The 24,569-nt window shown below is 37.7% G+C and overlaps 1 protein-coding gene across 3 annotated transcripts in view; it reads left to right on the forward strand.

The window, feature by feature from the left end:
* Window positions 1-24,569, forward strand: part of ZBTB20 (zinc finger and BTB domain containing 20) — a 511,236-nt gene that overhangs the window by 64,213 nt on the left and 422,454 nt on the right. The window lies entirely within an intron of this gene.

The following is a 24,569-nucleotide window of genomic DNA, read 5'->3' on the forward strand; positions in this document are numbered from 1 at the left end:
TGAGAAAAGTAGCTTCTGTGCATGTATCCTATTCCTTTTGTTCAATATGCCATGAATTTAATCCTAAACTACTCTTCACTTTCAACATGGAAAGTCCTACGAGCTAGGCTTAAAATAAAGAAACCCCAGGGAATGATACCCCTCTTACCCTCATATTTACTAACAGAACTTTAACATGGTTAGTTGTGCAATGCTGACAGAGGGGCAGAGCTGTTATTTTCGTTCCTTAGATGAGGAATTGGAGCATGGGGAGATTGCCACATGCCAAAAGTAGCAGCATATGTGCGGAGCCTCTGGGTGAACCTGATGCTGCACAGCCTATGGCTGGTGCTCTGGAATATTGATCCTCCTTTTATGACAAACTATTAGTATATACAACATGTGCCAAGCTATTGTGGAGAGATCTATCACAGCCACTTAGGAAATCTTTTATAATCTTCTCTCACTCTTAGGGAAGAAAGAAAAACATCTTAAGTCTTGTCTGCTTTGAAGTGAGGTTTCTGTGTTTATACCTCAAAACACAACCTTGTTTGTGTAGTGGAACTTCAGAAAAGTTCTAATCTCTACAAAGATTTGAACTTCACAGGTCTGGTACCTTTACAGAATACCTTTGAACTATACACCTTCTTGAGTGAAAATACACAATGAACCTAATGTAAGGGAACAGACTGTGATTGAGAACAGTAATTTTCTGTCCAGGTGGCACCTGGAGGGCAAGTTAGGGATATGGTCAGAAATTGTTCTTGGAAGCACCTTACGACTGTGAGAGAAGGGGGAAAACTGAAACTTATCTTCTTATTCTCTTTTATGAAATAAAAATACTAGCAATCAAAAAGATTTCACCAGCTTTGAGTGCAAAATTCACAGCAGGGTGCAGATAACTGGAGGTCCCTGGTCTGCTCATAGTCATTATACTGGTGCACTCCAAGGTGTGACGAAACAGGAATGGAAAGTGTAAGTGCTTGATTTTCTCCACCTTCCCTTTGTATCCCAAGGCTTTTATTTTCAAGAAAGCAAAAAGGAATTAAGATTCCAACCGTATTGTTTAAAGAGTAAATCAGAGGACTTGATCTCTCATTTGCTCCACTATATCCCTCTGAAATCAATCTGCTTTGAAAAAATACATCTAGTGGAAATCTACTTGTGCAGTCATCATAAGTCGGTGAAGGTTGGATCTGAAACTTCTGAGTTTGAAACCGTGGCCTCTTTCTGACTGACATTGTAGAAGTGAGAACTTCTGAGTTACCTTTAGTAGCACTGGGCTCACTCTAAACCTCTGTGATAGTTCTGAGATGCCTGAAAGTTCTTGCGATGATTTGTTATGGTATCTGGTCCCACAGCTTCTCCTGTCATGTTCCCTCTGCATCAATCTTTCTGTGTTTACAGAGGTGCTCAAGAAAGCTGGGGCAAACCTGGGGGCCTCTGGTCCACCTGAAGGTCTGTTTGGACCTCTCCTACCATTAGAGTTGCTTTCCTATTTTAAAGAATATTGTACTTACTTCCCTTAACATTTCGTGAACTTTTCAGTGAAGTTTGATAGCCAGGAAAAGGACTTACAAAAAAGGGTGTACAAATACACTTAGAGAAAGTGATCACCTCAGAGAAACTGATATTTCATCATTATATGGACATTAGTGGAGATTGAATTTGATTTCAGTGGTTATTTTCAGATTGGTTTTTTTTCCAGTGTTTTACCAGACCTTATTAATGATTCCCTGAGTTTTATAGTATTCCTAAAGAAAAAAACCCAAACCAAATAGCAAACAAACAACGCCCCCTCCCTCCACACACATGAAACAGTCAAAGCAACAAAAACTTTGAAGATCCATTTAGAATGGTCAGCTGTCTCATGATTGAGTCACTTTAAGTGAGATGGGGACCAACCATATACAAGTCCTCCTTTTAAATAAGACAGCAAAGTCTTGTCCTTGAGCCTCATGAGTCTGAAATGAAATCTCTTTTATCTTTCTCATTCCTCATGAAAGACTCAGGAGAATGTGCTTCTCTTCTGATCCAAAATGGGGGAAAAATGAGAGTGTAAAATCTCTTGGAACAATGGGAGAATTCTGCTCTGGTTTAGAAAATGCTGAAGCAGTGCTTTCAGCATTAAAGCAAAAAAAGTTTCATAAAATGACTATTTAAAACAAGACAGAGAATCACAGCTTCTACTATACTGCTCATAAGAAGCATAGTTGATGTTCTTTAAAAAGCAAAATTGTAGTAACTAAGGACTTTTGTGTCCTCCAATACTAAGATAGAAAGACCTACTAAATGAGAGAGAAAATAACAAGCCTTTGGGCTTACAGAAATTTCTTGACGGTAATCTCTATGGAGAACTGGAATGATTTCAGCTGAGTACAGAGTGTGAGGAGACTGACCTGCTCACAGAACTGGGACCTCCTGACTTCATGGGCAAGCTGTGAATCTTGTTATTACACAAGCTGTGAAGTGCACATGCACTGGAAATTGGAATGGTTTCTCCCACGAGCATCTCTCAATTCTGTTACATTTATCTATACTAAATACAAAAGCATGCAGAGAATTGATTTTTTTTTTTTTCAAGTGGAAGACCTTTCTTTAGAAGAGGTTTTCCTTGATGTTAATAATCTACTTCTTAAGTATCATTCTGCTTGTTAGCATTCCTTGGACTGAGAAGGTGGAAGTGAAGTTCTCTGATAGAGAATTTTACCCACAAGTTCAGTTTCTATAGGGTGCATCCCTTGTCCTTCTGTCCTACCCTGAAGTACATGGTAGAATTGTGCTTTTTGTTTCTTTGCAGTGGTAATCTAAGAGAAAGATCTGTCAAGTAAGATCCTGAATGAGGTTGAAAGGTTGGAAAGTATTTCTGAGTAAGGATGGACATTCACATGCTTCTGAACAGATTGGACTCTTACTCCTTTTTATTTTCATAAAGTCCATTTCATAATGACTGCAAGCAAAGGGACAGTTATGCTTCTTCAGTGACATTTATTTGATCCCAGCCAAGTAGGGATTTTAAGTTTTCCTTGAAACCACTCTCTTTACCAGAAGAGCATAAATTCAGAAAAAGGAATGGAATAATACAAAAATATCCCTTGATCTTACCAAAGTAGAATACAACCCACCTAGGCACTGGTTTATGGTAATTTGCCTTGTTAAGGTGTGCTTTTAATCCATTGAAAAATTCAATTAAGAAGTTCCTAGAATTGCACAGAGAAGTATTTAGGGAAGTGGTGAAGTCAGGACTGAACATTTCAGTGCTGAGGGGAAGCATCACTTTTCTTTCTTACTGCTGTTAGGTTTAGGTAGTGCTTTTGTACCTGAATAGTGAAGAAAAGAATCTGTTTGTTTTGTACATTTGGTAGACCTTCAATAGAGGCACTTTGCCTTCTTGTTTTATGTATTTTACACTGTGCATTGGTATCTCATACAGCAATAAAAGAAGTATAAAGAAGTAAGAGAAGTGGTAAAATACAGATCATGAAGGGAAAATATAAGGATGTGCTTATAAAACTCTGAACATTGATAGTACATCTCAGGAGAAACAGTAAAACCAGATCTCTGCCTAGGTAATTTCATAAAAAAGACTAGATTTCACATGGGTGGTACATCAATGGTATGATTTAAGTGGACATTGCAGTGTGGCACACAATATCTCTAATAGTGGAGGAGCTTATATTAGAATTTGTATTTTCTTTGTATGCTGTTAGTTTTTTCATAGGTATTGGGTTTGTCTTTGCTGAGTCACACTTTTTAAAAACTTACATCTTTACATTTTCTCCCTTGCAAACAAAAGGACATTTTTAATGAAAATATATTGATCTTCTACTAGCATTTTTTAGATTCAGAAAAAGGAAACCTTGGATTAAATATAAAACACATAGGAATCATCTACTGGTAAACTTTCAGAGCTACATTTTATCCTGTAGCATGATTCAAAGTATTTTAGCAACTTTGTGAGTGTTTTTAAATCAGTTGTATCTGGTTGTATACATACTTTCTGCTCTACACTTTACTTTTTTACATCCATAGCAGAGGCAGTACTGCAGAAAGCCCTAAAACATCCACATGTGTGGGCACAGAACATCTGGTGAGGAAACCAAGATATGGGTGAGCAGCAGGAGAAAGGCTGGTGCATGTTCACTTTGGTTTGGGATTGAGAAGCTCTGCTGAGTGTTTTGTTAGGAATTGTAATGAAGACCTGCGACTTGTGCCCCTCATTCTAGCTCATCTATGTGTGGCCTGGGAAAATCTGGCCTCCTCTTTTTGACACTGGCTTTTGGGAGAGAGCCAGCAGGAAGAAGAGCATTCAGTGAAGAGCTCCTGGTTCAGTCTCCAAGAATGAGGCACTCATTGTGTGTGATGCATCCTCTAGCACATCACCTAACATAAAGGGAAGAGAGTCATGAGCCCTGGTGAAGTCAGTAACAGAAGAGTTGTTGTCTTCACTACCACCCAGGGCACAGTCCTGCAGGCAGTGCCAGAGGGTCCTTGCTGGTGCTCAGCTCCCTTTCTCTGCATGCCAGCGGAGGGAGATCCCATCTCTGCCTGCCTCTGCAGTGCAGTCCTCCTGACAGCTCTTATCACCTGCCTTCCAGCTCCCTCTGCTCACCTCACCACTATCCCAAAGGCAAAAACTTTGTTTAGTTAGTGTTATTGAGTAGGTAGTTTATCATTATGTAGATTTTCTTTATCTGAAGGCCTGTTACTCATTCTGGGTGGAGGTGTTTGGCTCCAGTCACATATATCTGTCTGTCCATGTTTGAAGGATTTCCATGGTATTGACATTTCCATTACAGGAATTGGAAGAATGTTCAATAATATACAGGCCATGAAACATATTTACTTTTTTTTTCTTTTTTTTTTTTTTCTTAAGTCTGCCAACTGTTCTCTGCCAAACTTTAAACTGGGCTGCTATGACTCTATGATTTTTATTTTTTTTTACATATCTGCTGTATTGCAATATATACACATAGGGCACATGCAAATAAAAGCTCATACTGTAGTATTAGGAGACAGGACCAGATTTTATCTGGAGGATTATTGCAGGCCTGTTTCTAATTTATATAATGTTTTTGTTAATAGCAATACCTCTTTAAAATGCCCAATAAAATAGTGTGGCATTAATTTAAATAGAATTTTCAGTCATTTTAGATATCCCCCCATTATAACAGGTCAGGCTTTTAACAGATGTCTCAATAACTTTGCTATTAGCAGGAATATTTCATGAATTAAAATCAGGCCTCTTTGTCTCTGTCACTCATTGAAATGACCTACATATCTGGCAGATGGAGAGGACTTACTTGTGCATTAGTACTGCTGGGGTAGGGTTTTTTCATCTGTGTATTTTTGGAGAAGAGAGAAAGATTTAACATAAGTTAACATAGTTTATTTTTTATTAATACCATACTTCGGTTTCTCTGTACAGAAAAATCGTATTAGGCACATCTTGCCTTTTAAGCATAGAAAACATCTAGGACATTTCTCCTGGGCACCAGACTTCTGTCTTAATGTAAACCATTCAGTGAAGCAGTGGACAACTTTCTGCAAACGTGTGGACTAATGGGGCTAGAGCAGAAGGTGCAATAACTCAGTTGCTGCAGAGGTCCTAGATGAAATCTCCTCTGGAGACCTGAGCACTTTCCAAGCCTTTCTGGTGTGTTGATTTTTGTGATTAAGTATTTTCATTTGTCTTCCTGGCATAGCGAAGGTTTTTAAACACTATGCAAAGGGTTTGCTTAGAATGGCTTGCTGACATGTTGCTGTGCCAGCATGGGTGTCTGTATTCTTTGAAGAATCAAAAAGGACCTCTCAAGTTGAATGATGACAGCAGAGCCTGAGTCCTGCTGTGAAGAGGCAAACTGTAGAGAGAGATTTAGTTGTAGATGTGATCTGTTTATCTACTGCAAAATCACTCTCTGGCGTCCTGTGCATTAGTGCAGGTAGAAATGATTTCTTATTATTTTTGTTATAAGTTTGATTGAAATGTAACTAATTACACAAATGAGTAGAAAAGCTCCTCGCATAAATGTGCTGCCTGAGCAAGCAATATATCCCACAGTCATTAATCAAGAGATAAAAAACACATGGGATAGAGTGAAGTTACTTAAGGGATACATCTGACCTGCAATTCAGGATTTTCAGTCTATACTAAAGGCCCGAGTCAAGGAAAGATACTACGTTTCTACAGTTTCCATTGACATCACAGAGATATGTATGTCTTAACATTGTTTCAAATCAGACTATTTGACGTCAAGTATATCCCTACTCTTTGATCCAATTTAATGGCATTTATCCAACAAGTTCAGAAAACAGCAAAATTAGTACTTAGAGCCATTACAACGATACTTTAATGCTGAGAGTTCTCCCTGTTCGTAAGGAAATTTAGCTTTCCCTGCCCAGTGAAAGCATTCTACAGGTCAGGTGGCAGCCAGGAGTGGTTTACCAGCCATCTCTCAAACCTTAAGGATATTCCAGGAATAGAAGAGGCATATCAGAAAAGGTGTTGTGTTATCATAGACTTGTCATAACATAACACTGTTCCCCTGCCCTGCGCTCTCTAAGACTACAAGTGGGGATATTGGGTGATATCTGGTGACTGTGGTGATGATGATAATAATAAACACAACAGTTTTCAGCTCTTAACTAAACTAGTTACTTAGGATAATACGAATAATTTCATACAAGTTTTCCCTTCTTGAAATTTGAGATCTCTTTCTTATTGAATTCAGGTAGAATCTGAAGTATTTCTGGAGTGATGGCCCAGTGCATTTAAACTCAAAATGTACTGTTTTAAGGAGCTTCCAGAATTATAGGAGCTGCCTTAATTCCACCTGGCCTGCTTGGTTATGGTTTGTGCCTGTGTGCTAACAGAGGAAAGTGGCTGAAAAGAAAGCATACACCTTTTCAACGGAAAACATCAATTCTTGAGGTAAAAAGAGTGAATCATTGGATTAATCATCATCTTGCCGGGTATCAGTGTTGTCTCTGAAATGGGAAAGGAGGTTTCTGATTATTAGAGGTTTTCCTGTAACAGGGATGGAAACATAGCCCCAGAGAATACCACTGGACGTTTATTATTTTGTGTGTCAATGTAAAACAACCCCAAAAAAGGAGTGATGCTGTTTTAACATTGTCTTTTAACTCTTTTATGTCTTGTACAAAGAATGACTGTAAGGTGTGAGAAAGACATTTAGACAGTGACAACAGGGGAAAGGATGTGGTGCATCCTGCGCCCATTAACACTGTCAATTAGCACCATTTATCTTGAAATTTGTCCAGCTTAGAACACAAAGTATGCACATCAGGGTTTGGGCCAGACAGAAACATAGAAAATGATGACATTTATAGAGACACTGGCCAATGTGGGGGAGAGAGCAAAGGCACACAGTAATTCTAGAAAGAGCTGCGGTTTTTTGTGTGCAAAATTTGATTATAAGATTCTTCTTTCAACATAAACACAATTCTCTAAGGACTTATTAATGCTTCAGTAGCATAGTGAAAAGACTAGTGCAGTCCTCTTTAATAGCTTTCTGGCTTGAACCCCAATACATAATGTTCTAGTAATAGTTTATGGGTGCCTGCAATAAATTGGTAGCAAGTGTTTTCCATTTTTTGGCTCTTCTTATCAGATCTGCTGGTGGAACATTTTGTTCTGAGAATACTGCAAAGGCAATTGATCTGCTTTGTATACGCGCTCAAGAGTTTTATGTCTTTTAAAATACATGTATATATGAGGTTTTTCGCCGTGTTCTGAGATGTGCAGTGTAAAGCTGGGGGTCAGTAAAATGTTACGGGGGATCTGAGCAGTTGGTTGGACCCAGCAGGACTCCTCCTACCCTAACTAATGTTCTGTGAGTACTGCCAAAAAGGCAAAGCTTTCCTGCCCCCCCACCACTTCCCTTCCCAATACTTTCATTGTTCTAGTCTTTTCATACAGCAGTGGAAAATGTGTTCCTGTCCATGCAGGAATAAAGATCTTTCACACAGGTTCATTTTAGACCAAAATGACTTTTTAAAGTAGAAAGAAATGCGGACTATTTTGCACTTAGTGGTTAGGGAAAAGAGCCACTTTTGATTAGAGATGGGCCTTATATGGTCACCTTTGATTTCTATTGGATTTGGAGCTGAACTTAACTGTAATTACCGAGTGAAATTCCATGGCCTCTATTATGCAGGAGCTGTCCCTCTTGGTCTTCAAATCAATTAATTCACAGCTCCAGATCATCTCTATAGCCAGGCTAATTGAAACAGCCTGCTTTCATCTCCATTCCCAAGACTAGTAGAAGAGTTGGGTAGCTGAACCCAGATCGGAAATGTCTGGCTGCTTTCTGTGTGTAAGAGGCCAAACGAAAACCACCAGCCTGATTGCCTCTGAATTCCAATCCTCTGGATTTGATAAATAAAGTCAAAGGTACCAAGTATCAGAGAATAAGCAAACATTATCCAGTGGATTTTGCCACTGAACATCCTGTGCTTGTTCCTGGCTCCATCTTGTTTCTTTAAACAGCTATCATACTGACTCTTTACACAATCATCCAACATAGCTTGTAGATTAAATTCAAAATGAAAATAGGTACATTTCTCCAAGATAACATTAAACACATGTAAAATTAAAGGACAGCCGAGTACCTCCTTCATGCCTTTAATCTTCTGCATGTACTGGAACATTTGTTTTATATAAAGTTATATTATAAAATGCTGGACTTGGGGCAGAAATCAAATCTTAAAGAATGTAAACTAAAGTCTGGAGATTACTAAAGCACAGAGTGAATAGATACTTGAGAAATATGTGAAGTAACAGAATGTGGACTTTGCCCAGTTAATGTTAAAAGTATCCCAAATGACAGCAGGGGAGTCAGTTTGGTTGTCACACAGAGCTGCAGAGAGAGCTGGAGATGAACAGAAAGTACTGAAAATCTGGCCTTGAGACAAATGGAAGCTCTAAGTGGATGAGAGTGAAAATTGACGAATGAAGTTAGAAATGGGGAAGTGCAAAACAAGCGTTGTCAAACCAGAACCGCTTCTAATGGTGTTTACACTGTCATAAGCCTAATAAATGTGGATATTTGTTCTCTCATGCATACTAGCCATATTATAAAAGCATGTTATGGACTCATAGAAAGAGAAGAGCATCTGAATAAAAGGGTGTGCAAGCTGGACTCTGACCACAGAGATTTAGTGCTACTTCTAAGCAATTCCCATCCTGCAGCTCTGTGCTGCCTTCACTCTCTGTTATGAACAAGGATCCTTTTTTTCTCTGTTGTTTACTTATTTAATCAAGTTATTAAGATAATACTTTCCACTACTTGGGAATGCCGCCTTAAACAGTTTGATTTCCTTATTTTCCAAGGGAAAAAAACCTCCAATCCATGTTCAGATACAGTTGTATACAGGTAACCTCTTGCATATTGCACTTAACGTAGGAGCTGCCATTTCCCGTCTTTCATCCTATGTAACAGAGGACAGTTTTCAGGCACTGCTGCTGACAGTGCACTAGGCTGGCTGTTGCTCTCCACAAACAGAAATCTGTCCCATTTGCAGCCAAGGGTTCTGGGCAGGGTTATCCAATAGGTAGGTTTCTGTGGTAAACATTACAGTAAATAGAGTTATCATTCCAGAGCACTGAACTTTCAGTGTCTTTTTTTAGTGCATCACAGAAATCATAGAAGAAGCAACAGCGGGCAGATGCTGCCATAGTTATTAATTTCCATTTTCCAAAGTCAAAATATACAATGTGAAAATTGCAGAAACTAAATGGTCCTGTATTTGTAACCATTTATATTATTATTATGCCCTTAAAAGATATGTGCAAGAACAATCGTGCAACTCAAAGAGCAAAAAGGGTGATCCAAGAGTAGTTAAGACCCCATTCCCAAAAATACCCCACTGCTTTCTTGTGCTTCTCTTGTTTATGAAGTAGTTTGTTTATTTTTATTGAGGATCGGGTTTGCAAGTATATGTTTAGAAAGCTGCTCACATTACAGACAATCAGTAAGGTCTAGTGTAATAGATAGTATTTAAATGAGCATCTTATTTAAATTAGCAAAATTCAGAACTGTGATGATGTTGAGAATGCACAATGAAGAAGAAGACTCAGTGAAGTTTGGTTCAAATTATCTGCACTGGCTTAGAGAGTAATAATTATCTTGATTTTTTTTTTCATAGGTCAGAAACAGAGAATTTGTGGAAGAATGTTCTATTTAAAATTAGTGAAAGTGGGAAGAGAAATTCTTGATGTGTGTTCCTTTTACATTTACTGTATTCTTCACTGTATAAAGCAGTCTACTTACCATGCTGTGATGTGTTTGGAATAAACACTAGAGTGCTATATTTCACTGTAACTTCTGTCTATAGAAAGTGCTGGCTCTCAGATCAGCTGTTTACATTTTTTTGAAAAAGCTTCCATCTGTTACGTCAAACTTGTTAATATAGGTCCTCAGGATACAATAACATTAATGCTTTAAGTATCCAAACGAAATGTCAGAGTCTAGTTGCAGACACCAATTTCAAATGTGTCAGTGTCCTGAATCCACCTCTTTTACTAACAGGCCATTTAATAATCCCTGTAAGTATCTATAGATGTCTAAGTCTTTGAAGGTCTGTGGGGGGCCAGATGTACAAATGCAGTTCCAGCATCAAATCCTCACAAATGCTTTTCCACCACGCTAGCATGGCCACATAAAATTTAGCCTCATTTTTTTTGTCTCTGCAGTTACAGCACCGTCCAGACCTATTTAGAGTGAATATAGGCTTGGTAAGGGAAATCTCTGAGCTTCATGTTGTTCCCAATGAAGTTAAAGGCAAAATGATTGCATAAATAAGATATGCCTTACATATCCATTATTTTGCCCCTCATTTAAAAAACAAAACAAGACCAAACCCCATAGACTTTACAGTTTGTTTGGGGTTGTTGTTTTTTTTTTTTAATATGGTTTGCATTGTTTCAATTTAAAACATAACTGAGTCCTTAATATTTTATTTCTTGTATGAGCTGCTATAATTTACTATTATAGTGGCCAGTCAACTAGAATGAAGATGTATGCCTCTCTTTTGATCCTTGCAAAGATGGAGGATGAAATGTAAGTTTGTTATATTACCTTTCTTGTTTCTACTCTTTTGTATCCATCGTTTTTTTAATTTACATTTCATTGTGAATGAAAACCCTTATCTTCTGTTATGTTTTTTTCCTGCCACTCAAATTTTGCATCAACACAAAAGGTTTGTTCTTCAGTTCGTGTTCAGTATTTGGTCACGTTCATTATGAGCTGTATCTAGAAAACACAGATCACATACAGAAAATACTATTTCTCATTGTGTTTTCCTTGATATCTTATTATTAAGGGCTATTTTTTTAGTGGGTAGAAATCCAGTCTATGCATAAAACTGCATTCAAATGAGCTTTGCACATCTAATCATATTTATTTTTACTCCCAAATGCTCAGTGATCAACAGTAATTTCTGGTACAATAGTAATAGATCATATGAGTTGTAAACACAATGAAACTGGCTAAATAGGACCATGCAGAGGGTTAACAGTCCCATAATAGTTAAAATAATCCTCTTCAATTCAGTAATAACCTTGGCCACCTGCCTTCATCCAACCCCAAATACCATCCTCAAGCACTCTTTAAAAAAAACATTCATATTACCGACAATCTTGTATAACAGATTAACATAACATATCTGGAACATTACTCAGATTTTTGGGCAATGGCAATCTGAACATGTCCATAAGTTAAGCTTTTTCTCTACAGCATCCTGCTGTTAACTCTTGGCTTTTTCTAATCGGTGAGTCTCTGCGTAACTGGAAAGCACTGCCTCTGGTGCCACAGGTGGGTTGTTTAAGTGTATGCACTGGATGGACTCTGCAGAATAGAAATACTTCAAGAAATATTTTAAGGGGTGTACACAGGTAAATTCCATATCATAAGGACTGGAATTTTACACTCACTTTCAGATTTTAATGGCCATGATACCTATTTGATAGATTATGTTTTAGTCATGATAGTGGATTACACAAATAGAGATACAAAGGTGAATATTCAAGAGAGGTGTTTAAAAGGCAGGCTTGTTTTTCTTTGAAAAATGAGGTGATACAATGTCTCTGGGTTAGAAACAGAAACATAATCATCTAAGCACAAGACTGCAAGTTAGGAAGGTTTTTATTTTCTTCTGTTCTTCATCTCACCCTGACTTGTTTTTCTGATAGCTTTTTCACACTTGTAAAGTAGGAATCCTGCCAGTCAGATTTGTGATGGAAAATGTTTGGGGCACTACTTATTATTGTTAAATTATGATACAGCCTTCAAGTTATTGTCCCTTTTTTTTAGGTGGTCAGACCTAAAAACAAAATAACTCGCTGTGAATGGGATTTAAAGTATAAATCCTTTTTTTATTTTTTTTTGTAAACAGATTTCATCTTCCCATTGGTAAAATGATGGGCCACTGTAAAGAATCAGTAAGTAATCAGCCCAGCAATTTTTGCTAGTACATATCATAATTCCCATTTAAAAAATTACCTAATAAATGTTGCCTTTTAAATAAAAGCTATTTGAGTATATCAGAGGCATGTTGTACTAAACAGAAAGAGGAAAAACTCTCCCTGTTATTTCAGAGACCACTTAGCCTCTGAACATATTTGCTCCACACTTAATAATAGATGTTATTCTCAGAGAAATAGAAAAGTCTATATCCTTCTATTGGAAACTGTTTTGTTTTGTCTGAATCCTTCACCCACTCCATCCACTTGTCCCCAAAACAACAAACAGATTTGACTACTGTGTGTCAGTAGTAAATTTTAGGTGTGTCATATAAATTTTTAATTTAATAAAGTTAATATTTACTTAACTTTTTAACCATTAACAAAAGTGGAAAGTTCAGAGTTAAGATATTCTTCTTCCTCCTCATAAAAATAAACATTAACAATCAGTCTAATTCCTATGCATAATGGCAGTTCCTCCAGTTTGGAAAGTTAATTGTAGGAGATGAATATGAAGATAGTATTCTGCAAAGTATTAAGATTACTTTCATGCCCTTAAAAAATTGTCCAAAAGTGTTATTGACAAGTTAGTACCTGCAGGAGGAATTATTAGCATTAGCATTATTAGCATATGGATATACTCATCACTGAGAGCTTTTCCATTTGTTTTCTCATCCTGTTACCTGGAGAAAGAGTCAAGGGCACTGAGGTTTTTTGGTAGGTGTTTTTGGTTGAATGCAGCTCTGTTTGCAATGGGCAGGTCAAACAAATTTTACATGTAAAAAAAAGAGGTGGTAAGGTCTGTGATGCAAATTTATTCCTCGAAAAGGCTTTCCACTACTGTCAGCCTGGAAGATCCTTCTACTCTGATAAATGAGCTGATCAGCTGATCAGCTGCTGCTTTGCTTTCCAGTGTCAGGATATGTGGTCGGAGTCCGGCTCCTTAACGTCCCTCTCCCTTCTCTCCCCTCAGCCGTGAAACAGTGAGAGTTGATCTTTAACTGCTGCATTAAATATCGATTCTTCTCTGCTGATAACAGATAACCTTTAGTGTTAGCCTATTGCTTTTGTTTTCGACAGAGTGACTTGCTGGAGCTGAGACGCGTGAGCTGTTTCTGGCAGCTGGCTCGGTGGTGACTACTGGGCTGGTGATAAATGTGTTTGGTTCAGGCCCATTCAGAACTGCTTGTTTTTAAAGCAAGACTTTAGAGCTTTTCCATGTACCTGATGGGTGCTTTTTGCCAGTAACTGAAGAAAGAGAAGAAGCTTGAATTTGCAGAGTCTGCTTCTCATTCACTTTAGAACTTGGAAAGAGATGGAGTGAAAGGGCTGGTATTTTTTCATGCGATTCCATTGGTATCCTGTGATTTCTTTAGTCAACTACTTTCCAGACTTTATTTGGCAGAAACACTGACATACATTACTTTCTATGCATAGAATGGAAGCTGTTAGTCAAAGTTATTCTTTTGTGGGAGAGGCAAGACAATGTGTTTTTCATGCCTGTTGTCTGTTTTAATATTGGAAGAGGCATCATTTTAATTTTCTGTTAACCAGTTTTTGTTTTGGGACACCTATTGGAAATACCACTTCACAGTTACTTCAGAGCTTCAAGGTCTTATCATGTAATGTAGTACCAGATTTTTCTGATACGTCCAGATCTGCAATAAAAAAGTCAAATATTTCTGGGTCCCCAAATCTGATCTTTGAGTCAACAGAGAAAACATTATAAGCATTTCTGGTTTTTAAAAGTTCTTTCAGCCACAGACAGGTTCATTTTCATTAAGATTCAGAGATATTTCCTTTTCTGAATAGTAGGCCTTGTGATCAAAGTCTGATAGCAGACTTTTATCACCTTTCTTGGGAAAAAAAATCATCTCATTTTGATGTGAGTTTTATTTGTTAGCATTATTTATGCCGTGACAGAACCATGAATATTTCCGCTAGGTTTGCACTCTGGGCTAAGAGCAGCACAAATCTCAGCTAGACCTAGCAACTTACACCCATTTGTTTGGCCTGCCAGTAGCTCCAGAAATGTTTGAACACATGGGCACTAAGAAGCACTGAGTTCTGTTTGCTTCATTTGTCAGCACACTCATAGGTGTGTGCACAAAGCTTTTCACCTGTGTGTGCTGACCAGTCAGCACATACAGACCTTGGCCCATCACCCTTCTTTTGCCTCATAGAAAAAAGGGAGAAGAATAGGGAATAGGAATACTATGTGATAGAATAGGGATATATAGCTCACTGATGTAAGCATGGGGCATTTAGTTTTGACATCGAGGACAGGTGGAAGGAATAGGCGGGAGAAAGGGTGACTCTTTGGGGATTGACTTAGACAGGTACCTGAGAAGAGAAAGAATTGCCCTTTCAAGATGCTGACCTTGTTCCAGCAGTGAAAGGAGCAGCCAAGGGAACAGTGTCTTTTAGATGGCTTAAGCTGGGTGGGATGACTTTACCCTTAATTGTCTCTATGTTTATTTTACCACTTGCAAAGTGAGGATAACCTAGTTCTGTTTCGGTTTGCTTTAAAGTGCTTTGAGGTTCTTGATGTTGGAGTTACGCAAATGTGGAGTAGCATGAAGAATTGCTAAGTTAGTGGGATAGATGTAAAACCTGGGATTGTTGGCTTTATATTAATTAATGGAGAGGAAGGAAGGCTTTGTTGTTAAAGCACTGGAATGTAACATGAGATAAAGGTTTAACACTGCAGACTTCATGAGTAATTCCAATCTGTGTGTCTCAGCTCATCTGAAAAAGTAGTTCCTGCTCTTTCACTCTTTGGCAGGCATGTCTGAAAAGTTTTTCTCTAGTGACAACTGTTTTCCAGTTTCTGTCATGGCATTGCCTCATCAATTGTATTCATTTTGTTCATCAATTTCACTGTCATCTTGAAACTCAACTGTAAAATAAATAATTTATTACTGAAAACATAGTTTTCTATTATATGACATGTTTCAGAAACTTTGTTTAGCCTCCTTTAACATAACAGGACAAAACCCTGCATAATCATTGACCTGCATTAAATGGAAGAACAGGGCAAGTTTGAGAAAAATACAGATAGAAGTTATATATGAAGGTCCTATTAAAATATTATCAAGTGGATCGTGTATTTTGAGGGTTGTCACCTAAAGAAAGAGATTTTACAATGGAAAATACTCGTAATAAAGCTTTCTTAATTTAAAAATTCTTCTGTATAATAAGCAGTGAGTAAAATTCATCCTTGAATCTCACTGATTTTGGTAAGATTACAGCAAAGGTAAATTTGATCCACAAGTATCCCTTCACTGTTGCTGGTGAATTTTCAGCTAAAAATGTAGTCCTGTAAGATAAGATGCATTCTTCTAATGGAGATCTCTGCTAGCTTGCAATATAGTTTCCAACATGGTTTTAATCCAAGTATTATGTATTGATGTTATCTCAGCTAAGGTTTTTACTAAATTGACTGTCTTCATATCCTTAAAGCAGAATTAATGTTAGAACTAAAAATGTCCTACTGATCTGAGTACCTCAGTCTTCATATTGATTAATATAATAGTTATTTTTGTAATTATTAATTTTTAATTAGACCCATTCTTGTTACTTGGTTTCTATGTACTCGTTTTTATATATTAATCATCATAAAAAATAAATACTGTATCTGTAGTGAATGATAGGAATGATCTGAAAAAATAAGGGGAAAAGTGATGTCAGGATTGAAGACGCTTTGTGGATGTCATATTTAGTACTGTTTCAAGTGTGTACTTTTGTTCTAATTCCCCTTATGTTTAGACTAGAGGAACCTATTGCAGCATGAAGGAACTGTTTTCTGTCCAGCAGTCATTGCAATGTGGCAAATATTGAATTTTTAATGTTCCCCAGTGAGTATAACTGGGGAAAGATACATTTTCTAAGAGGTTTTGTAGATTGTTTTGTTTTGTGGTTTTTTTCCTAGAGGAAATGTGAACTCAATTTTTCGATTGTGAAGCATTTTAGGTATGCCATGTAAGTGTTATACATGTATTGGAATAATTTTCAAAAATTCAGTAAAGTACAAGAATAAAAAGAATGTGAAATAGGCTCAATTTTGTTTTCGCTTTTCAAAATAAAAATGTTTTGAATGTCACTTGACAAACATCAGCTGAAGATACTGAGGAAAGCTTTGGAACTGATATTTTGTCAGGGATTGTAATAAACAGTAAAGGTCCTTTTGTAATAATACTGAAAATAACAGCAGAAAAAGAAATGCTTTTGGTGCAAGCATTTTGCAGAAAAGAAGTTTGGTATTTACTGAAGTCTTAGCACCTGTCTTAACTACCTCATGAACATATTGATAGATATACTGACAAATTGCACAGCAGAAGAAACACGGAAAGCTAAAACTTACTGATTACAGAAAAGTTTTCTTGACTTTTGATGACATAGTCTTTCTCAGCTGGGGTATTGTGAGCTTCAGAGACAACCAGAGATCCCTTGTCTTGGGAGGTTATCATCTTTCCTTCACACTGATGCATTCACCTGTCTGTTGATTTCTGATAAGTGTGAATGCTTCACTTGTAAGAGGTCAAAAGCAAGTGTAAGACTTGTACCAGGGCTGCTTGTGGGTGTTTTCACATAGGGCTGATTGATGTCAGGCTACAGGATTTTCCCTTATCTGGCCCTTACAAATGCCTGCTGGTATAGCTTTGATTTACTTTGTAAGGGAGGAGCATGAAACCCAGTATTCTTTTCCTCATAACTAAGGACTAAAGTCAAAAGCTCCTTTCTGATGATAATTTCTGTACATCAGTACAACCAAAATGGCTATAGCTATAGCTAGATAACTGGAATCCCTGCTCAGAACTGCTCTCGAGCCCTTCAAGGAAAACTTGGTTCTGCTTTGGCTGAGCAATCCTCCTTTGGTACCACCTGCTGCTCACACGCTCTGGGCATCCTTCCTTGGGGTTTCCAGATAACAATGTGTAAGTACACACTGGAAAGGCTGCATAATTCATGAGGACGTAGCTAAATTCACTGCCTCTTGAAAAATGTCCTGAAAATACGTCTAAACTCAACTACTTTGTCTTTTGCAACTGGTAAAATACAAAAGGTTTTGGGAGGATTTGCTGTAAGTTTTTTTGCAATTGTCTCCATTATGAGACTTCAGCATTTATCAAAGGCCTTTCCTGCAAATGAGGCTTCCAAAGGGAGATTTAAAATCAAAAGTTAAAGGAGGGATGGGCATTGTGTATATATCCCCAATGCTGCATCATTTGTCTACTGAAGTATTTGTAAGCTTACCTCCATCACAGATACATTTTAGCGTTTTTTCTGCATGTCTTCTGTTTATCCTTATTTTCTGTAGCATAATGTATACTGAGAAATACATGTATTACTTATATACTCTTCTCTATGTGTCAAACAGAATTTGTAAGTCATTTGTGTGAGCAGTACACAGTAAACCATTTTCACACAGTGTACTAAATATTAAATATACAGCATAATGTGCTAATAAAATGTTACTAACATAAGTAGGCCACCTAAATTAGAGACTAAGCCAGCTCTCTGATTAACTGTCTCATCCCTGAATTGCACCTTTGGAAGGCTTTGGGTAGGGGAAAAAAATGTATAGTACATGAATATTGACAAAATGTTTAAGATCTAAAACCAGGAAAAAAACCCAAATTATATTTTAACATTATAACAATTAAGAATAGATTAATAAATCTATTATCAGATGTCACATTGTACACTTTAGTAGTAATGATGAGGGGATATTAGTATGTGAATACCTTGTTACATATTACTGTAACGTTTTTGTGAAGACTTTGGTTGTGTGTGAAACTTCAGAATAGATTTTTAGTGACATGTCTTGTGTGTGCAGCTTCAGCATATATGCATATGTCTTCATTAATCCAGAGCTTCAAAAGCAATATTATAGAACAATTTCCATGAAAATGCTAGTTAAGAAAAAGGGGCTTAGATTCCAAACTATGTTTCTTCTGTGATGATGATGATACTGCCATTCAGAAAAAAGTCATGATGGTGTGATGGCCTAAGGTTACTGAGGAGGACATGTCATTGTTTTACACTAATGACCATTGAGGACTTCAGTGAGTATGTGCAACTTCAGCAGGTAAAGAATTGTCACTTGTTCAGACAAGAAATTTGAACATCCCTCATTTTCAGGGTATGATCTGGGAAGGCTGTGTCACATCAGCACTGTGTTAAGCAGAGGATGTCAAAGGAGATGGACCTGACTGGAGGTCAGGCCTAGAGCATCATCTCAGCAGAACCTCAGGGTCCAGTGGCCATGACCTTTTTTTTTCTTTTTTTTTTTTTTTTTGCAGCACAGATAAAGTTTCCTTTGTGTAGTAGCTTTATTCAGTAAAGAAAGTGGGATTGTACCTGGGACTATTTTATGCTTCATTATAGGACCTTTGTCTGGAACCTTCACTAGGTTCTTGCTCTGTATTTAGCATCTTCCTAACAGATGTACAGAAGCAGGAGGAGGTGCATATACCTCACAGGAATCTTATTTGTGCTCAGCTGCAAGTCAGAAACAGCCATCTCATTCACTAGCAAACATGTGAAGAGAGGATCTTTACACTAAAACTTTTATTTCTGTATTTAAAATTCCAGCATGGTTCGGTGAGAAGAAGGTATTTTGGGGTTAATAAGAAATGTGTATTCTTCAAAATAACCCCACCTTAAAAAAAAAATCTAGTCTTTTAAAATACCTGGTTTGTGTCCTAAAATAAGCATGTATTTCATGCTCTAGAAGTCTGAGGTTTGTAGCTGAAAAAGATTAAGTAAATAATTCAAAATTTGTTATGTTTACTTGTTAATAATTAAGCAGGTTAGTCTGTGTACTTTTTATAGACATTGAGCTTTATTTATTTATTTTTATTTACTTGGCTCATGTTCTGATTTTTAAATTTGAAGAAGTTTCTGCCAAGGAAGAGTTTTTGAGAGAAAAGGCATCAAGGAGTTAAGCATTGCACAAGAAGCAAAATCTGTAGGGACACACAGTCTCTGGAGAGAATGGAAAATTGTCATCTCTCACTTCCCTTCTACATTCCTCCAGACTAGTCTCTAGTGCTTTAAGGGAATGAAATTTTAAAGGTGATAATGATTTTTCAGACAAAAGTGGCACCTTTGATTCCTGCTTTGTGTTGCCAGTGACCAGAGACAGAGAGGTCTCTCTTTGTTATGAAGTGACACTTGGTTCATCTCGGTCAAAGAAAAGTTTTAGCCTTGTTCTCTTTCAGAAATAGAACAGAAATCTGAAGGAAAAGATCAGGTAACAGACACATTGTGTATCTGTTTTCTTATTGTTTGAGTGAGTTACAGTCCAGACGTAAAGTCTCAAACTTCGTCTTTTGAGGAGGTGCAGAGAGGCCAACAGCAGTGTCGGCTGCTCTCCAGACACATCCATTGGCAGATTGCATCCTGTGGCAGGTGATACTTCAGTCCAAGTGGATCAGCCTATGCACCTTTGCTTTTGATGGTCATGAATAGGCCAATGGTTTCCCAGCTTCCCCTTGAATCTTATATCTGTCCTTTCGCTTGAGAAAAAGAATGTGATGAGAAGCAAAATAATTCTTTTTTGTTTGCTGTTTACATAGGCTAGACCTGAACATGATTGAAAGAGAGAATGAAAAGAAATTTGAATTCAGGTTTGGTTCCTCCTCTGCTTCTGCCAGGCAGTGATCCACCCCACTGCTAATCACATTCCCTTCCTACCTTAAGCAAAGCCATTGCCTAATTTTTTTGAATGTTTGAACTGTTCTTTGGTCTTGGCAGAATAAGGATATCATTTGACATTTTCACTTTTCTTTTCCAAAGGGGAGAGAAGGCACAGAGTAGAGTGAAAAGTCCGTTGAAGTGATCAGCATTAAAAGACAGAAGCTGCTGAAGAGAGTGATCTTTGGACTGTATATTAAAATCAAAGATTTAAAAAGACTATTTGTATGAGAATTAATAGCCTGATTTTGTTGACAGTTGAAGTCTTCATCTGTTACCATGGCATGTTTTAATTCATTCTCTGCATTGGTATTGCCTTCTGAAAAAATACACAGGCTTGTTGCTAGTACCTCTGATATTCAAAATGCCATTTGCTTCTCATATCCAAGGTGATGATTTCTGCTTAAGTAGAAGTTATGGTACGTTAAGGTAAGAGGAGGTTAACCTCACAGACAGTGTTACAGGTGTTCCCCTTTCTCCATCATCTGACTCTTGCCTTCAACAATTTTTTTGTCCTGAGCCTAGACAGCTAATCCAAGTCCTCCATGGAGATAAATGTGGGCAGATAGTATTTTTCAAACAGAATTTAGGGAACTTAAATTGTTTTCTAAAAGACTTTTCCAGGTGTTAAGAATGTGTGAAGCTTCCTGTCCTGCAAAAAACCAATTCCTATCCAGTTCATTATCTTATACTTCCAGACCAGGTCAGTGGTCTGCATTGGGCAGTTGTCTTCAGAAAGTCTTCAGACTTTTTCTTTGTCATGGAATTTAATGCTAGTCACTTGATTTATTCCTTTCTTTTTCCCCCAGACAGACAAGCTTGACTGAAGTTAGAGAGATCTCAGCTCTAGGTATTAGTGGACCAAAGTCCATATCACAAAACCATTACTACAGTTGGTAATAATTGGTCTGTGATTTTAAGTCCAGTGAAAGGTTGAACCAGGCACAAAACCTGACCACTCAACATGGTCCATCAGTTCAAAGTGAGGGGCAGTGGTGAGCATGTGTGATCCAGTCTGTTCTCCTGCTAGAAATACTGCCCTGAAAATGAGACTATCTGAAGCTCCAAGCCTGCTAGATAAGACTTTTCCACATGCATTAGATTCACACACTAGTTTTTGGTTTTTTTTTTTAAGAAATTGCTGTGATGCATTGTCCATTTTGCTAAGGACATACTTTGCCCAAGTTTCCTGCCAGGTTGACTGAATCTCAAAAGAGACCAAGAGATTTAGTGGTAGTCTCACAGTGAATCATTGTCTGAAATCCCTTTGGCTCTTGTCTTCTCAGCATTAATCAACAGTGATTCCTTTCATTCACTTGCTACCAGAGTTTAGTTTGTATGTGTGATGACTGTGTTGGAAAGGAATGGAACTGGACTGATGCTAATACAATTTGTCTTACTCTTTCATTTTTGTTTTTAAATATATAATCTTTAAAAGAGAAGATCCTCACAGTTACCATCCTACAGTATTTTCTCCCCCCACCACAGAAGCTCCATAACCTTGAGAGAAAACATAAATAAAATTGACATATTCTTTACATTTTCTTGAATGGAATGCATTTATCTTAGTTTCACTTAATCTGATGATAGGTCACTGAATTCTGGTTTTTTCATCAGTGGCAAATGTCAGAAGTCCATGCAGCATATAAGGCATCACCATAAGGAAGGGAACAAGTATGTATAATTCTTTGTTGTTTGCATTTGAACAGCAGTACAATATGCTGGTTTTACTGTACAAGCAACTGGAATAGAGGCATTTTTAATTTAGGACTGTTTAAGTGATCCATTTCTATAGTTTTTAGTTCTGTGATAGATCTCATTCTAGTTAGATATCTAAAAAGTAGAGTTAATAAGTGTACTTCATTTATTTCACCTTTGAAAACACATTCTTTTAGGCATTTACCATGACCTCTCTCAAGCCTCTCTGAGGACTGAGATACACTTATGACTTTGAGGCCAGCAAGCCTACTGTGAGCCTGTGCTGTGAAGTGTTCACCTCTGCTTAGTACATGGAGTTGACTTTCATGCAAAAGTGGCTTCCTGAGTTGTGTGCCTAGTTTTTCACTCCATTGATGTCAGATTTCAAGATACTTGGTATGATATAATTGGAATCACCAGTAAGCTGTTGATCTAAGCTAAACCATTAAATTTAAACATGGAGGTTGGAATTGAAAGTGAAATAAATGCCTGGAGGTAGCTGTTTTGGTCCAACAAATTACCATCTCAAGTATAAGGCTTGATTAATTTGAATCATGTATAAAAATAGTTTGAAAAACTGTGGCAGAAATGTTGCCACTAATTAAACTCAGGCATTCAAATGTTTAGAAAGGATCAATTAATGATTGTGAAAATAAAGTAACTGGAACAGCTATATAGACTCTTGTACAGCATTTTCTGGCAAAAATCACAGCTGACAAGAGGGTAGCTGGGTGCATTGTGAGTAGTTGTACAAAACTTCAAATGACAGTAGGCCAGAGAAGAGAAACTGAGACTTTTGACTTGGATTTAATCCTTTGCAGAGCTTGAACGTTGTTTAGTCTGGAGAAGAGGAGGCTCAGAGGTGACCTCATCACTGTCTACAACTACCTAAAGGGAATTTCTAGCCAGGTGCGGGTTGGTCTCTTCTCCCAGGCACTCAGCAATAGGACAAGGGGGCACGGGCTCAAGCTCTGCCAGAGGAAATTTAAGTTGGAGATCAGAAAAAAATTCTTTACAGAGAGAGTAATCAGGCATTGGAATGGCCTGCTCAGAGAGGTGGTGGATTCACCATCCCTGGATGTTTTTAAACTGAGATTGGCCGTGGCACTGAGTGCCATGATCTGGTAAATGGACTGGAGTTGGACCAAGGGTTGGACTTGATGATCTCGGAGGTCTTTTCCAACCCAACTGATTCTATGATTCTATGATTGAGGAGTCTAAACGTGTCTAGAGGTCTGAGTGATCAGTGGGCTTTAAAATAGAAATTTTTCTCTTTCACTTCGTGATTAGATTTTCCCATGCTCATTCCATGCTTTTCAGCTCTTCCAGGTTTGCCAGCTTACTGGGCTTACGCAGCAGAGCCATGTAATGTGCCAGCAAGTAGAGAGGAGGTAGACATTGAGCAAACAGTACAGTTTCATACCTAACAGTGTTGCTTAAATCAAACATATCCTTATGCAATACAACTAGTAGCATTTAAAGGTCAAAATCCTATCCTCATTAGTCCATATTTAGGCCTTCTGTTTTGCTTCATTCATTTTCTGTGCAGAACTGACAGGCTCTTCCAGACCATCCTTGTGTAATGTTAGAAACTGCAAACAGCTGCTGCCCAGAGTGTCTCTCTGTTCAGGCAACCGGAGAGCTTTCAAAACCTTAGGCACATGTTACACAGCCTTAGATCCAGCCAAATGAACCCTCTTCCCTGAAAGCAGTGGAAGATGCTACTGAACAGACTATGCTGAGTATGCTCAGGACTGACACACGCAGACTGGGGCGTTGCCACAGGGAGATTTCAGCAAATGCTAAATTTGAGGCATCATTTGATTGTAATGATCACAGGTAGAAGGCACCCAGAAAACAAGAGGAAAGAGACAAGGTCTGAAAAGAAATTGTGACCATGTCTCAGAGAAAGAAATAGAAGCATCCTTGTAGTAGCCAGGAACTGTTTGAAGTCAGGCTTGGAAAGGCTGAGTCCGAAAGCCTATTTGTGTTACACCTTCTTTATTTGATATCTTTCTAAGTAATTAAGGGTGCTCCAAAGATCAGTTCATTTCTGACAAGTAATCTGTTCTTACCTGTAGTCCCAGTAGTTACAATGGCTTTGTGGTTGGCCATGTAAACCCCCTGCTAGCAAAATACACAAATATTTTTTATAATAGATAAATAATTTGATAATTTTAAAATTATTTTAATATTTGATCTAAAATATTTTTCTATTAAAAATGTGTGGTTTAATATTTTTAAAGAATACCAGTAGTCTTAGTCCTGCCATACTCAAGCTGGCATTAGCTTTGGACACAGGTCCTTGGGTGAAAAGTCAGCACCTGAGGGGAACAAGGGGTTTCCCTGCTTCTGCAAGGAAGCAAAAAGCCTGGCTGGAATGGATTTGAGCACTGTAATCTAAGTGAACATCTTATAACAGGAATTGGAAACTATGCCAATCAGATTCCTAAACCGTATTCTGAATTGGTGAGGGAGACTGCCCAACTCTTCCTTTCAGTCTTCAAAATGCTTACTCTATCCTCAGCTGTGTGCCAGCTACATCTGAACATTTTGGGAAATAACAGTATATGGTACTCAGTCTGCTTTTAGTTCTTTTATTTTCAGTACAGCCTATGGAGAGGTTTTCTGGACATTTTAGTCATTAAAGCCATTTATAGTTGAAAGATGTGAAGACCTTATGCATATTCTTGACTTGCTAGAGTACTTA

Source organism: Pithys albifrons, chromosome 1, assembly GCF_047495875.1.
Source record: "Pithys albifrons albifrons isolate INPA30051 chromosome 1, PitAlb_v1, whole genome shotgun sequence".
NCBI classification, from domain to species: Eukaryota; Metazoa; Chordata; class Aves; order Passeriformes; family Thamnophilidae; genus Pithys; species Pithys albifrons.